The sequence below is a fragment of the Sturnira hondurensis genome, unplaced genomic scaffold (genome assembly GCF_014824575.4).
Source record: "Sturnira hondurensis isolate 20B ecotype Veracruz unplaced genomic scaffold, ASM1482457v3 Scaffold0022910, whole genome shotgun sequence".
NCBI classification, from domain to species: domain Eukaryota; kingdom Metazoa; phylum Chordata; class Mammalia; order Chiroptera; family Phyllostomidae; genus Sturnira; species Sturnira hondurensis.
The window spans coordinates 13,632,860-13,649,249 of NW_028095541.1; positions in this window are offsets into that span (position 1 = coordinate 13,632,860).

The window sequence follows — 16,390 nt, forward strand, 5'->3', positions numbered from 1 at the left end:
AGGACACTCATGATTGCATTTAGTGCCCACCAAGATAATCCAGATAATCTCCTCACCTCAAAACCCTTAATCACACCCCCAGAGCCTCTTTTGCCACACATGATAACATTCACAGGATCCAGAAATTAGGACCTGGTATGGTTGAGGGCCATCGTTCAGCCTACACAGGAGGTAACATCATGAAGCTGGGCACAGTGACAGGACTCCTCGCAGCCTGTGTGGGAAGCACTCATGGCTTAGAATTGATGGAGCATCAAATGTGAGGCAGATAATGCTTTGGTGGGAGGGAGGAGCCAACTGTAGGATGACACATGCCATGCTAAGTCATCCGTGTTTACCATGTAGGTTGTAAGAACTCTTTGAAGGTTTTTAAGAAGGGCAACAATGTGGTCATCTTAGCAATTTAAAAAGGTTATTCTGGAGGATAGATTCAATCAGGTAGATAGAGGTGAGAAATAATGAGAGTCTAGACCAGAACAGAAATTAGGATGAGAAGATGTACTGAAAAAAAATAGTTTTTGAGGTAAAATCAAAAGGAACAGTCACTAGTTGAATGGTCTGGTGAGGGACAGAGAGGAATCTGGGATGATCCCAAGCTTTTTGCCTTGGTAGACAGTGGCCCCATTACATATAAGTACAAGAAGAGAAACTGTGCCCAAGGAAAGGAAAATTGTCTCATAGTTCGAATACATCAAATCTGAAGATAACCTGTTGCCAAGGTCATTGTCATGGGCTTATGCCCTGTGCAGTCACTCAGGGTCTGATACATAGAGCCTCACTTTTATTCAGTGCTCTGTGTCACCAACTAGAAACAGAGACATCATATTTTTATTTGGCACTAGGTCCTGCAAATGGTTTAGTCAGTTCTACCTGCGGGACAAGAATCCAGGTTAGAGCCATTGTCTTCAAAGTTTTGAGCATGGGTTTCCTTAAGGCAGAAATGTGGATTCGCAGCATCTATCAGTCATTCTGTTTCCCAATTAACCACTCTGAGCCCAAACTATACACCCTAAGAAAAAGTCATGTATCCCAAATTAAAGGCTCTTGAATCAAAATGAAGTGAATAAAAACGGCTCTCCTTGCCCTGGCCAGTGTGGCTCAGTTGGTTGAGGCATTGTTAAGTAACTGAAAGGTTGTAGGTACAATCCCAAGTCCAGGTGCATACAGAAGGCAACTGATTGATGTTTCTCCCTCACCCTTCCTCTCTCTGTCTTAAGGAAAAAACCAAAGCCTTGATTTAGGATCTCTCTTTGATGGGGGACCCAAGAGTTGGAAAATATTAGTTTAGTTAATAGCTAACAAGCTTAGTAATCAATGCATGAAAAAAACCTATTTGTTGGGAACCGCCTTGCCTGGTTTCAGATGCTACAATCCCCTGTGGCTAAAGCAGAGTAAAAAGACTTTGGGACCATAAGTCACTAAGGAGACAAAGCTCAACTTCCTGGTAGGGGCACCACCTCTGCCCCCTTTCACCTCACCCTGCTTGGCCCCAGATGGATGACTGGTAGGCCAATGATGAGTAAGATTCTTCAACGGAGGGATGATCTAAGACAGGCATGGTCACAAGGGGCCCTCAGAAAAGGACTTGGGGGGACTATAGAAAAAGGGGGTGATAGACCTTTGTGCCTCAGCTTTGACATAACCTGAGTCCTCATTCTGTCTGCAAGAAGTCTCCTAATCTCTTGGCTGTCTGACTTCCCCTGCCTGACTTAAGCCTGAAACAATGCCAGAGGGGGGTGTGGCCCTGTGCCGGAAAGGGAGGGTTCCCCATGTAGCAGGCCTAAGGAAGGATGCATAAAATCTTAGGAAGCCTACTTTGCTAATACCCTCAATTTAAATAAGGGTTCAAGCATGAAATGAGTTTGTTCCCCAAAGTTTTATGGCCCTTTAGCTATCTGACCCTGACTCAAAATAAGCCCTCACAGTTCTTTGAATGTTATTTATTGTTTGATCAGTACTGCCTGACAATGATTGATGAGCTTTACCTATAAACCCTGTATTCCTATGCAAATTAAACCCAATACAAACCCATTGAGGAACAGGTAACTGGCCTTTCTCCTTTGAGAAGTTGACCACCTTTCCTCCCCAAGCAGATCATGTCTTAGTAGACTTATTCTCATTCCTGGCAGCTGGGGTGGGGGAGAGGCCTGTGGGCAGAGCCCCCCACACCTATTGTTCTAGGAACTGAAGGTATGACCCACCCTGACTCCCGGAGACCATAAGTAGTTCCACCTTTGTGCCTCAGGAGGACTGCAAGCAATCAAGACGGTATCTGAGCTATTGTACTCTAGGGTGAGACACCCAGCAGGACACAGATAAAGACCACCACCCAGGCCACATATAAACACCGCTGCCCAAGAAACAGATAAAGACTACAGCCCAAGACCCAGATGAAACTGGTGTGCTATAGCTTTTATCTGATTAACTTTTCCCCAGAATTCCAAGCCCCTTATCTACACTTTCTTCTCCTTATAAAAAGGGTCAGTTTAAAACAGAATTTGAGATAGTCTGTTAGTGTACAGACCCCCATCTTTTCAGATTGCCAGCCATCTGAATAAAGCACCCATAAAGATTCAATCCCTGTCTCTGCTTATTGGTTCTGGTAGTGACAGGCAACACAAACACCAGCTTTCCAGTTACATCTCCACCAGCCTCTGCTCTGAGGCTTGCAGACATTAAATGTCAGAGTCAGTTTTTTAATAAGTAAATTTGCTGAAGAGAAGAGCTAATGCTCATGAGTTTATTAATTCCTCTGGACTAAAAAACTACCTAGGACATTTCCCTGGAGACAGTAGAGTAGATATTAACATTCAGAAAATCGGCCTTAATTTTTTTTGCGTGTGTGAACTGGAAAGTTCCCAGAATTACAGGGAGTGGCACCTCACCCTTGTCCACCTTCCCCCCCACCACCACCATGCCCACGATGGCCTCCTCAGTCCTCCTGATCACTTCCACCAGTGAGGGGGAGGGGTAGAGATCCAGTTCATCTTCCTTTGCAAAATCAGGCTTTCCCACATTTTCAGATTAAGATCTGAGCATGGGAGAAGCCCCAGCCTTACAAGGTAGTTGCCTAAATATCTTGTCCCATTTTTTGCTATATCTACATACAGAAATCATTTTAGACTCCTATTTCTGGCTCCCAGATCTCAGCTTCCTGGTTTTACTTCTGATTCCACCTTAATTGGTCCTTCTGGACTTAGTCCTTTACTTTCTGGAGTGCTCTGGCCTGCGTCACTCTGCTGCTCCACTTTGCAGTTTGAGTTATAGGACACAGAAAGGTCAGACAGAGACTCATGACAGAGGCAGGAGAATGATCATGTACTCACTGCCTTTCAGTTCCACCTACTGTCTTCCAGGTCCAGAAACTCTCTTCAGAGAGTGAACTCAGACTGAAAACTTACAGATGCATAAACTGGAAAGACAACTTATTTAAAGAGCAAGAGCAAGAGAAGGAAATAGGTAATCAGAGAGAGCAACTCTGGCACTCTCTGACTCCTTTTGGATAACAAGATATGTAGGACACTAAATTATTTATTAGAAAGTTGTTTAGAGCAACAGGAGCAGATTTTCATGTGGGATATTTTATCCAGGACATGGTGAAGTTAAAGATCTACCCTGGAACTATGTGGGACTAACTAAAAGTCAGATCTGGGAACTTTCCTCCCTGGACAGTTGGCAGAAACAGTGCACTGGATTCCCCAAACCCACCTGGACACACTGAGTCTTTGCATCCAGGTGGTGTCATGTGACTGGTTCCGCTGGCCAATGGGGTGGGAGCAGAAGGGATATGTATCATTTTCAGGCCTGGCCTCCAAACCTCCCACTCCCACACTGGCTCTCCTTCTCCTGTCATCCTTTGGCAGGATGCGGTATTCGCACAGTGGAACCAACGTCAGAAAGCCTGGCTATGTACATGACTGTGTGGGCCCCTCCCCTGCCTTCTGATGCACTCTTGGTGTGAGGGGGAAATGCGTTCATGCGGTTAGTCACTGAGATATCGAGGTTGTATGTTACAGCAGCTGATGTTATCTAGTAAATACTTCCATTTTTTCAAGGTTAAAAATTATTAAATAACTTCATTTCAAAATAAAATATATTACATATTTTTAAGAGAATAGAAAGTACAAAAACTTATTTAAAAACCAGGGCCAGCCCCAGCTGGTGTGGCTCAGTGGATTGATCGTTGGCCTATGAAGCAAGGGGTCTCTGGTTTGATTCCCAGTCTGGGCACAGGCCTTGGTTGAGGGCCAGGTCCCTGGTGGGGAGTGTGCCAGAGGCAACCACACGTTGATGTTTCTTTCCCCCTCTTTCTCCCTTCCTTCTCTTCTCTCTAAAAATAGATAAATAATATCTTTAAAAAATAATAATAAAAAGCAGGGTCAGAAGAAGATAAGTCCTCAACAGCTGTAAAACGCCATTGTTTTCCTCTTGTGCTCCTGACCCTTGCCCTCTCAAACACTCCAACCTTCTGATAACCTTGAACACAGTTGGGTGTGCCTGGTCCCACACCAGCGTTCTGTAAGGAAAGAAAAACCTTTGAGGAATGTATACGATGTGGGAAATCTTGGTCTTCACAGATGGCTTGCTTTCTCTCTCTCTCTCTGAATTCTGGCATCTTCAAACCTGTCCACTTCCTATAGCATCTTGCTCTCAGCTGCTGCTATAAAACAACCTCTAAGATTTCCTATGGCAATGATTTAAGCATGTATTCTTTCTTTGGAAATACCTTCAAGACTCTGTGTGTGTATAATCTCATCTATATATAATCTCAGGACTCACTCTCACTGGTGAGGAACATTGAGCAGTGGAGTCTGCTCCATAACATCATCCACCTTATAAGCTACTTTCTGCAAGGGGGAAAAATAGCTAAAAAAAAATCACTCTTTGGCATGTCTAGCATTGTGGCACAAGGAGAATTTCTCTTTATTGCAAGAATCATGCCCACGAAGTTGGGGCTTGATTAAAGGGATAGTTAACACCTTCTGAATATCATATCCCAGTAAGATGAAGGATGGTTTCCTGGTTATGTTGATGGAAAGAAGGAACGAAGTTGGGCAAAACTAGGAGTTTCAGGGGCCCATGGATTCTGGAAGGCAGAAAGTAGAAGAAAAGTTTGTGAAAACCCCAGGAAGTGGGTAGATGGAAACTATGGAGTCTGCTTTGCAGACATAAAAACAGAAAGAATAAAAAGCTTATAAAGAAATTTCTCTGAAGGAGTTGAAGTGGATGCTGGATTATATTTGGCTGAAGCCAACTGGTAAGATGTTAGACTAAAAGGAAGGGGAGAGTGTGAACCACCCAGAGGTCTGGGTCAGAGCAGGACCCAGGACCTGCAGAGACCCCACGCCTAGAACAGTTGTCTTACCGTGGGGGCTTAAGTTTCTTTTTACTTATTTTTTAAAATATGTTGTACTAATTATGCTATTCGAGTTGTCCCAATTTTACCCCCATTGCCCCTCCTCTGCCTGGTACCTGCCTTCACTGCAGCAATTCTCCCCACTTAGTTCATGTCCATGGGTCATGCATTTGAGTTCTTTGGCTTCTTCATTTCTTATACTATTTTTGACACCCCCCCATCCATTTTGTACCTACTAATTATGCTTCTTAATTCCTGCACCTTTTTCACCATCCTCCTCCCTTCCCCTTCCCAGCTGATAACCCTCCACAGGATCTCCATCTTTATGGTTCTGTTTTTGTTCTGCTTGTTTGATTTTTAGATTCAACTGTTGATAGTTGTGAATTTGTTGCCATTTTAATGTTCATAGTTTTGATCTTCTTTTTCTTAAAAAATTCCCTTTAACATTTTATTTAATAAGGGCTTGGTGATGATGAACTCCTTTAGCTTTACCTTATCTGGGAAGTATTTTATCTGTCCTTCCATTCTAAATGAAAGCTTTGCTGGATACAGTAATCTTGGATGTAGGTCCTTGCCTTTCATTACCTGAAATACTCACTTCCAGCCTCTTCTTGCCTGCAAGGTTTCTTTTGAAAAATCAGCTGATAGTCTCATGGGAATTCCTTTGTAGGTAACTGTCTCATTTTCTCTTGCTGATTTTAAGGTTCTTTATCTTTAACCTTTGGAATTTTAATTATGATGTGCCTTGGTGTGGCCTTCTGTGGGTCCAACTTGTTTGGGATTCTTCATGCTTCCTGGATTTGTATGTCTATTTCCTTCCCCAAATTCAGGAAGTTTTCTTTCATTATTTTTTCAAATAAGTTTCCGATTTCTTGCTCTTCCTCTTCTCCTTCTGGCACACTTATGATTTGGATGTTGGTAAGGTTAAAGTTGTCCCAGAGGTTCCTAAGCCTTTCCTCATTTTTCAAAAGTTCTTTTTCTTCCTGCTGTTCTGATTGAATGTTTTCGCTTCCTTGTGTTCCAAACTGTTCATTTTATTCTCTCCTTCAACCTCTCCATTGTCGGTACCCTATAGATTTTGCTTTATTTCACTTAGTATAACTTTCATTTCTTACACTTTCCCTTAAGTGTTTGTTATATCCAATGACCTCTTTGAACATCCTGATCACCAGTGTTTTGAACTCTGCATCTGATAAATTGTTCATTTCCATTTTGTTTAGTTCTTTTTCTGGGGTTTTGTGCCCTTCTTTCTTTTGGGCCATGTATCTTTGTCTCTTCAATTTGGCAAACTCCTGTGTTTGTTTCTGTGTATTAGGTAAAGTGGCTTTGACTCCCTGTCTTAGAAAAAGCACCTGTAAGTTGTGTGGGGCAGAGCCTTAGGTAATTGCCAGGGCAGGGCAACCCATCCCACCACTTTGTGGCTTTGTGCAGGGGTAGGTCTCAGAGAGGGGACAGTGCCACTGCTTGGCTTCTGAAGGTTTACCCAGCACTTGCTCCATTCTCAATCATTTTACCCACTTTCCAGATAGAACTGGTGCCCTTCCAGCTGTTGCCTTGGTAGTGAGTCCCAGAGTGGGTAGGTTTGCATACGTTCTGAGTCCATGTGGGCCATTTAAATAGACTATCCTGAAGCCTTGCCAGTTTATTCTGCTGCCTCAAACCCCAGAGATCTGTACAGCCAGAAGTTATGGGGATTTATCTTCCAAGCACTAGAACCCTGGGCTGTGTGGTCTGGCCTAGGGCTGGGATTGCTCACTGCCAAGGTGTCCCTCCCAACTTTTGTGAACCACATGAGAGTGTGGGACTGCCCATTCCACCACAGTTTCCACTGCTACCATTGCTACCACCCCCTCTCCCTGCCACACCATGTCTCCATGCCTCTGCACCCCTCCTACCCATCTGGAAGAATGTGGCTTTTTTAAATCCTTAGGTGTCAGACTTCCATGCAGTTTGATTTTCTGACAGCCTGGTTGCTATTTGTTTTGAGATGTAGTTGTAATTCACTCTGTGGTTGTGTGAGGAGGCAAAGTATACCTACCTATGCCTCCTTCTTGACCAGAAGCTCTACCTCAAATTTCTTAACACAGCTGGCAGGGCCTTCATAATTTGGTCTCTGGTGGATTTAATCTTTCTACTCATTGCATTTCAGTTGCATTTACTTTTTCAAAAGCTTCCAAACACAACACCCAGTCATGACTCACTGGCTTTGTGTAATCCACTCTCCTGCATGAAATGCTCTTCCTGTGCAGGCTGGTCGGGCACCTCAGCATCCTTGAGGAGTTAATGCAAATATCTGCACCCTTGAGATGCCTCCTCCACTGCACCTCCCTCCAAGCCTGCTCCCTCTGCCAGGTGTGTAGGTCCATTAACATTTATCACTCTCTTATCACGTTCTTTCTTTCATATTAACTCCAAGCTCCTCAGTGACAGGAAATGCACATTCTTTCTTTCATGTTTGAGTACGCAGCTCCCGATATACATTCTCAGTAAATGAGGAATTGAGTGAATGGGGAGATGCCAGAAGAGAAAGGGGAATATTATGTGACAAGGCTTGATGAAAATAATGATACATACCATTGACAATTTTCTTTTCCTCTTCCTTAAGGTGGTGACAGTGAGAACTTACTTCAGAGAAGGACTGCCTAATTGGGCAACTCCTGGCTTTAAGAGAACACCTGTCATACAGGCGTGTTGGAGCCTGTAGTACAAACAGCTGAGAGTCTGGGCGTGTCTTCCCTGTGAACTTGTGGTCCAAATGCCAAAGCCTTTCCCACCCTCCACAGGGCAGACCAGTCCCAGCTTGCACCACCCTGAGAAGTAGCCCTGGCAGGTGGTCAGTAACTCCAGCTCTGAATCAGTGCTTCCCAACCAGAGAAGATTTTGCTTGTTTCCTTGAGAGATATTTGGGAATGTCTGGTGTTATTTTTGATCATCAAAACCAGTTTATGTGTGGTGCTACTGACATCTAGTGGACAGAGACCAGGGATGCTGCTAAACATCTTACAATGCACAGGACGGATCCCACAACAAAGAATTATCTGACCCAAAATACAGACAGCACTTAGGCTCCGAGAGCTTGGTCTCAACAGCGAAGTCATAGGAGAGGTTACTTGTCCTTAGAAGCACCACGCCTGAAACTCTCAGCTCTACAGCACTCTGCCCAACCCTGGCTGGTGTGGCTCAGTGGATTGCACGCCAACCTGCCAGCCAAAGGGACATTGGTTCAATTCCCAGTCAGGGCACATGCCTCAGTTGTGGCCCAGGTCCCCAGCAGTGGGCACACACAAGAGGCAACCACACATTCATGTTTCTTTCCCCTTTTTTCTTTCTCCCCTCCCCTCTCTATAAATAAATAAATAAAAATCTTAAAGCATTCCACCCGGTTACCTAGGATGGGCACACCCTGAAGCACCCTTCAGCATCCTCAGCAGATTCTGGGTCAGGTGACACTACCACTCCGAATACTCACGATGGCCATAACTGCCCACTGCCCCATTCACTCTCATTTGGGGATTTGCCTTAGGCTCCACTGAGAAATTACTGCCACTGAGCTGGGTTTTTCTCTGCTTTCTTCATCTTTCCCTTCCAGTTTGCCAGCCACAGCACCTGAGCTTGCCTGCCTATTCTCAGTCCCCACAGCTCTGATCTCCACCTTGAACCAGAGTCCCTTCCCTCAGGTTCCACCAGTCATTCCCTTCGTGTGCGTCCAGCTTCTGCAGAATCTTTGACTATAAATACACAAAGACTCTGCATCCTAAAAAAAGTTAAAGTTTCCTTAATCCAACCCCTCTCAAGTTTTTACCTTATACTTCTTCATCCTTTACCACCTAACTGATTTCATTTAACTGAATATACAGTCTCACTGTAAAAATTTTCCCAACAATTTGAACAAAATTCAAGTCTGCCTGTGATCATGCCCACACCAGTCAGCAAAGCACCCACTAGTGATCAGTTTGGTGCTTCCTTCTAGACCTCTCCTCTGCCTGTGTACTCACTCAGCTATGTCACGAATTTGCTTTGCGGAGGTTTTGCTTTCCCAAAGCAGCTTTATTTTCCTCCTGTTCTCTCACCACCACCTCTGCCTGTTGCAACGCTCCTCCCTGCATTGCAGGCCCTGGAACTCTGGAGAGTACACTTCCCAGGCTCCCTCGCCAGCGTGTTTCCAGTTCACGGTGGGAGAGAGGCAGAGGCCATTGCTGCTTTGGAAACAGGCAGATTCGCGGCTTTTTAGGGCGGAAACTGCGGGTGATAGATGAGATGAGTGTTCCGGGCCTGCTGTTGGGACTGCAGGTTCTGGGATCCTCACCAGCATTTTCCTGTGATTCCCGACCTTCTGATTTCCCAAGTGCGGAGCTGCCTTTCCTGACTAGCTAGGTGAGTCCTCCCAACACTTGTGTGAGCCCCGAGTCTGTGAATGAAATGTTCTCCCGTTTCAGTGACCCAAGTCCATTCTGTTTCCTGACCGAACCCTGACTGCTGGAGGCTTTTGTCCAGAAAGCGTTTCAGGGAATGACACAGAGGTGCGGCTATAGGATCAGGTGGTACCTGATCTGGTTAGACTCAAAGCTGTGAACGATGAAATACTGAGGTCTTGGAGTAACAGAGACTTTTAAAAATGATCACCTGGAGTTGTTTGGCACGCGGAGCATATTAAAAGGAAGGCCTTGGGAGACAGGGGGCTGCTGCAGTGCAACAGACTGACTGAAACTAAGCCTGAGAGCACGGAGAGTGGGCCGGTGGCTCTGACTGCCCTGCAGAGTAAAGCAAAGGAAGCCGCCAGCTCCGCACGCGGGGTTGTCCACTAACAGCCTGGTCAGAGGACCAAAGAGCTTCTGTGGCTGCTGCAAAGGGGCCTCTGGTCTCTTTGAGCTGCCAGGCCAGTGAATGTGAAAACAGGCCAATGTTTGAATCAAGGGATTGTGCAATTACAATCTACATTTAATACAGCTTCCCTGGGTCTTTTCTTAATAGCAACATTAAGGCACTGATTTGGAAAGAGTGGGATTTTTCTGACTATACAGAATCTGAGTAGGCTGAACCTTACCTTGATAAAAGCAGCCCCTTTCCTGAGTCTGAGGAGGGCTTTTTCTGTTGCTCGAATATTCTGCAGTGTCTCGTCTGAGACGGTTTTCTCACAAGGAGAAGCCACATTTCCTCAAAACGCACCTGTCCACCTCCTCTGACCTCTATACCGGTAACAAGGATCAGATCCCGGCAAACTTTGGGGAGCAAGTATGAACAATACAGAGAAGCTAGTGCTGTGAAGGAGTCACAGATTTTCACAAGATGTATCCGTGGAAAACTGAACACGTGTGGAAATGAATTTTCACTGTGTCTGTGGCCCAGACTGTTCACCAAGTTTACCCTTCTCCTTGTTCACAACTAGAGTGAGATCCTCAGCTACTTTGTAAATGAGGTGCGTCCGTGGTGTGGCATCTGGGCCCATGAGATGTGGGCGGAAGGAAGGAATGTCACCTTTAGGGCTGGCCCATCGAAAGCCTCAGAGTCTCTGGTTTTCCCCCGTCTGTTGACTGGATTCAAATGCCAGGTGACTCGAGAAATTGTGGGTGAAAGATCAGCCCCTATCATCCTGAGGTCCTCACACAACTGCATGGAGGGGCCCCACCCTCTGCTTTGCTGCTTGCTCTGTTTTATACGAGGAAAAAAATGAACGTCCCATTGTTAAGCAGCTGAGATTTGGGTGTTTACCTGTAGCAGAGGCTAGCATTTTCTTAACTGATGTATTCACTTAAGAATATATCTTGGATACTTTTCCTAGCCAAATAGAGTTACCTCATTGTTTTTAAAAAGGATTTAACTATTACATAATGTTACACAATATAGACACACCATCATTTACTATTACTGTGTTTTCAATTTTGTTTTGCTGTTAAAATGTTGCAGTTAATACCTTTGTGCCTGCCTGTCTGTACACGTGTTTCTTATATCTAGAACTGATACAAAGGAATGGAATTGCTTAGACAAATAGTACATTCATGTTAATTTTTTATTGATATTGCCAGTTTGCCTTCTAAAATGTCTGCATTATTTACCATCAGCAATGCATAAGAGGAACTGTTTCCCTGGTTTTTTCCAACTCTAGTAATAGAAATATTTGGAAAATATTAAGTTAATGTGTTTTTCTTTAACTTTCTTCCTTAAATAATATTCTCTTGGTGACTACCACCGCAAAGGCTGATGCACGGGGCTTAATGCCCTGTAAAAGGAAGCAGGCATGCCAGAAGAAAGGCAGTAAGCAATTCGGAATCTCACATCTGACGTCTGTGAACCAGAAGTAAGTTTCTGAAGCCAGTCTGTGGCAAGAGAGTTTCTTTAAAACTTATTAACAGATTGAGTGAAACGTAACTTCCAGTCAAGACAGTGGCATAGATAAAGGTAGCACTCAAATCACCCACAACCACTTCAAAACTACAGAACAACCATCAGTCAAAACCACCTGAAATCTAGCTGAATGGAAGTCCAACAGTGAGGGATTTAAAGAAGAAGCCACATTGGGACTGGTAGGAGGGTGGACTGAGAATGCACTAGTCCCACACCACATGTGGCAGATAAAAATTAGGTGAGGTATCTAGTCTGCAGAGGTGTCCCATGAGGAGTGAGGAGTCCCAGCCCACACCAGGGCCCCCGAGCCCAGAGTTCCAGTGCCAGGAAGAGATGTCCCCATAACTTCTGGCTATAAAATCCAGCAGGGATTGTGGCTGAGTGAGACAGAGGGCTTCTGGAGTCCCAGGTGTTCCTCTAAAGGGCCCACACAGACTTATTCGAACACACTCCCTCTGAGTCCCGGCACTGTGGCAGCAGCTTCAACGAAATCAGGGACATACGGAGAAGAACCAAATTGTCTGGTATCAGGGTGAGAAGTGAGGAGGGCAGGGCAGCTTTCTGCCAGACAAAAGATCTGGCAGAGGCCATTGTTCCTTTTCTGAGACCCATCCCCCACCCCACAGAGCCAGAAAAAAGGTGCCACATCTGAGTCTTCATCAACCTGGCTCACACTGTTCACCTCACCCTAGTGATTCCTTGAGACTCTACCTCACTGAACTTGTGGGACCACCCAAGCTGGTTCCAGTGTCTTTTCCATGTGAATGGCCCATCATAGTTCATGCTTCAGACTTTCCTAAGATCTCTCAAACAAGCAGAATCCAGTATCAGCACTGCATACACCTCTTGCTAAGTGGCACCAGGCCAGCACTAGCATCAGCTGGCCTTGGTTCACAGCTCAGCCTCTCCAGAGCACCTCCTAGACCAGCACAAGTAGCAGCCATCTGCAGATCACTTCGTAGCTCATGGCCAGTGGCCCTGTGGTAGATAACCGTGGCCTGTACCTCCTGGGAGACCCCAGAGCCAGCGCACCTGGTGGACAGCTTCATACCACATTGAAGCACCACCCAACCATCTCCACAAGCGACACACTCAAGAGGCACAAACTCACTGGACACCAGAGCCTCAGTCAAAGTAAGTCTGCTCTGTGGGGAGGATCAGTCCCCGAACAGCTGATCCCCCACAGTGGTCCATGGTCACAGCCAGTCCTTGCCTCTGCTCCAGACCTCCCTGCCTCCATCTTTAGTTCTTGTCTTTCAGGCTCCTTCTCAGCCAGTCAGGCTATTCACCACGGCCCATGAGCTCCTGTCAATCTTCACCTCAGGCTACTTTTCATCCTATGTGCAAGTACTTTCTTCTTGGTGATGAGATGCAAGATGAAGAAATATGTCTTTTAATCTGGAAGGGATGACCTGTTTCACCTCAACTCCTGGACAACCCAAATCTTTACCAAAGCAACAGGTCCATGAATCTCCATAAAGACGATCTCCTACCCTGTGGAACACATGGGTTACCAAGGCCTCCTGCCCTGGCACCTCCTGCTCATCCCGTCCAGTGAGAAGGCACCATCAATGTAACAGATCCATGTTATGTTCTCCACCATGTCCAGGTGACCAGATCACTTCTGATTCTATGATGACAACCAGTGGATGAGTTAAATTAGCCTAGGGAAACTGTAACTGTGTATTACCTAGTCCATGTGATTGCAAATTGTTTCAGATCCTCTGTTCTTACTGGGATAGAAAATAGACATTTGCTGAATCAGTGGCTGAATAACATGTACCTGAAACCCTATTAATCTTCTCTAGCAAAGATACCATACCCTGCCTAGCAGCTGCAATGAGGGCTATTTTGGTTCGTATGATGTAGTAAAAACTGGGTCTCTTTTTGTTTCATTTGCATTTCCTAATTATAAGGCTGATTATGTTTTTACATGATTATCAGCTTTTTTTACTTTCTTTTCTGTGAATTGTACATACACATCCCTTGCTCATTCTCTTTTTGAAGATTTTTTAATTTAATTTTTATTGTATTTTTCCCATGACCATTTAGTTCCCTTACACTGCCTCCCTCCCAGCAATCACCACACGGTTGTCCACATCCATGAGTCCTTTTTCCTTTCTGCTCAATCCCTCCACCCCCTGACCTCCCCTGCCCTCCACTAGCTGTCATCCTGCTCTCCAACTGTGGGTCTGTCCCCACTTTCCTTGTTAGTTCAGTTTGTTAATTAGATTCCACATATGAGTGAAATCACGTGGTATTTGTCTTTCTCTGACTGGCTTATTTCACTTAGCATAATTTTCTCCAGGTCTATCCATACTGTCAGAAAGAGTAAAATTTTATTCTCTTTTATGGCCAAGTAGCATTCCAATGTGTAAATGTCCCATAGTTGTTTTATCCACTCATCTATTGATGGACACTTGGGCTGCTTCCATGTCTTGGTGATTGTAAATAACACTGCAATGAACATAGGGGTGCTTATGTTCTTTTAAATCAGTGTTTTGGGTTCTTTTGAATATATTCCCAGAAGAGGGATCCCTGGGTCAAAAGGCAGATCCATTTTTAATTTTTTGAGGTATCTCCATACAACTTCCCACAGCGGCTGCACCAGTCTGCATTCTCACCAACAGTGCACAAGGGTTCCCTTTCTCCTCATCCTCGCCAGCACTTGTTGTTTGTTGATTTATTGATGATAACCATTCTAACAGGTATGAGATGATATCTCATTGTGGTTTTAATTTGCATTTCTCTGATGATTAGTGATGTTGAGCACCTTTTCATATGTCTTTTGGCCCTCTGTATGTCCTCTTTGGAGAAGTGTCTAGTCAGGTCCTTTGCCCATTTTTTAATTGGGTTGTTTGTTTTTTTGGTGTTGAGTTTTGTAAGTTCCTTGTAAGTACATGGCTATTAATTCCTTATAAAATGTGTTGGCAAATATGTTCTCTCATTCTGTAGGGTATCTTTGTATTTTGTTGATGATTTCCATAGTTGTGCAAAAACATTTTAGTCTGATGTGGTCCCATTTGTTTATTTTTTTCTGTTGTTTCCCTTGCCTGTGGAGACATATCTGGTAAAATATTGCTACAAGCAAGCCCTGGCTGGTGTAGCTCAGTGAATTGAGCGCGGACCTGCAAACCACATGATTGTGGTTTGATTCCCAGTCAGGGCAAATGCCTGGGTTGCAGGCCAGTTCCCAGCAGGGGACTCATGAGAGGCAACCATACATTGATATTCCTCTCCCTCTCTCCTTCCCTTCCTCTCTAAAGATAAATAAAATCTTTAAAAAATATATTGCTACAAGTAATGTTTGAGACTTTGCTGTCTATGTTTTCTTCTAGGATTTTTATTGTTTGGGGTCTAACATTCAAGGTTTTGATCCATCTTGAATTTATTCTTGTGTGGGGTGTAAGAAGATGGCCTAGTTTCATTTTTCTGCATGTATCTGTCTAATTTTTCCAAGATCATTTATTGAATAAAGTGTAGCCCATTGTATGTTCTTGCTTCCTCTGTCAAATATTAATTGACTATAAAGGTATGGGTTTATTTCTGGTCTCTCTATTCTGTTCCATTGATCTATGTGTCTGTTTTTATGACAGAACCATGCTACTTTGACTACTAAAGCCTTATAGTACAGTTAGATATAGGTAGTTATAGAACATAATGACCCTGAAAAATGTGTACCCTGAATAATCAAGTGTATATAGAATGGAGAACTAAGAGGTGAAAGTGAGGGTAACACCTCCACTTTTATACCTAATATTTTATACACTGATTTACATATGATATTTGATATATATGAAGATATATGATATTTTATACCCTCAATATTATTCTGGGTTCTTATGGTTTAGGAGTAAAATACCAAAGGAATAAGTTTCCTAAGAAATACAATGATAGTCTCAAATGTTTTTAAAATACTTTTAAAAATCAGACATGGCTTTGTGTGTGTACTGGGGTGTGTCTGTATGTGTGCGAGGGTAAGGGGTGGGGGTGGGGAGTTCCCCGTGGACTGACGATGTTGTCTACACTGCTGGTCACCACCATTCCTTTTCAACGGGCTCTGAACTTGTTTTCATGCCCATCATCCTACTGAAAACGCCTCACCAGCGCCCTCTGATGGCCGACCCAGTGACTACATCTCTGATCTCAAATTTCTCTAATCCTCAGGGCTTCTGACTGAGTTGAACACGATCCTGTTTTGAGACTCTTCTCTCCAACTCTATGAAACCTTATTCTCATTCTGCTTTTTCTCCTACATTACTAAACCTCTCCCTTTAAGTCTCCTTTGCTAAGTTCTGCTCTACACAATTGTTAAAATTTGATCCTCCTCAAAACTTGGTTCCTGGACCGTCTTCTCTTCAGTGTCTCTGTCTCTAAATGTTTTCATCCACTTCAGTGATCGTTTCGCACGACTCCCACACTAACGTTGACAGCGCAGGTCCCTCCCCCAGCTCCACAGTCACACATCCCACTGCACACGTGACTTCTCCACTCGGCCACTCCACAGATATCACTACACCCTGTGTCCAAACGGAACTCCTGCCGTCACCTCAGAGTTCTGCTTTCATCTCCAAGCCCATCCCTCATGTTCTCCCTGCAGCAACAATGGCAACACATCCAAACAGGAAACAAACTTAGAAATCTGGAAATTAACCTTGACTCTTCCTTTTTGCCAATCTGTTCCCTCCACTT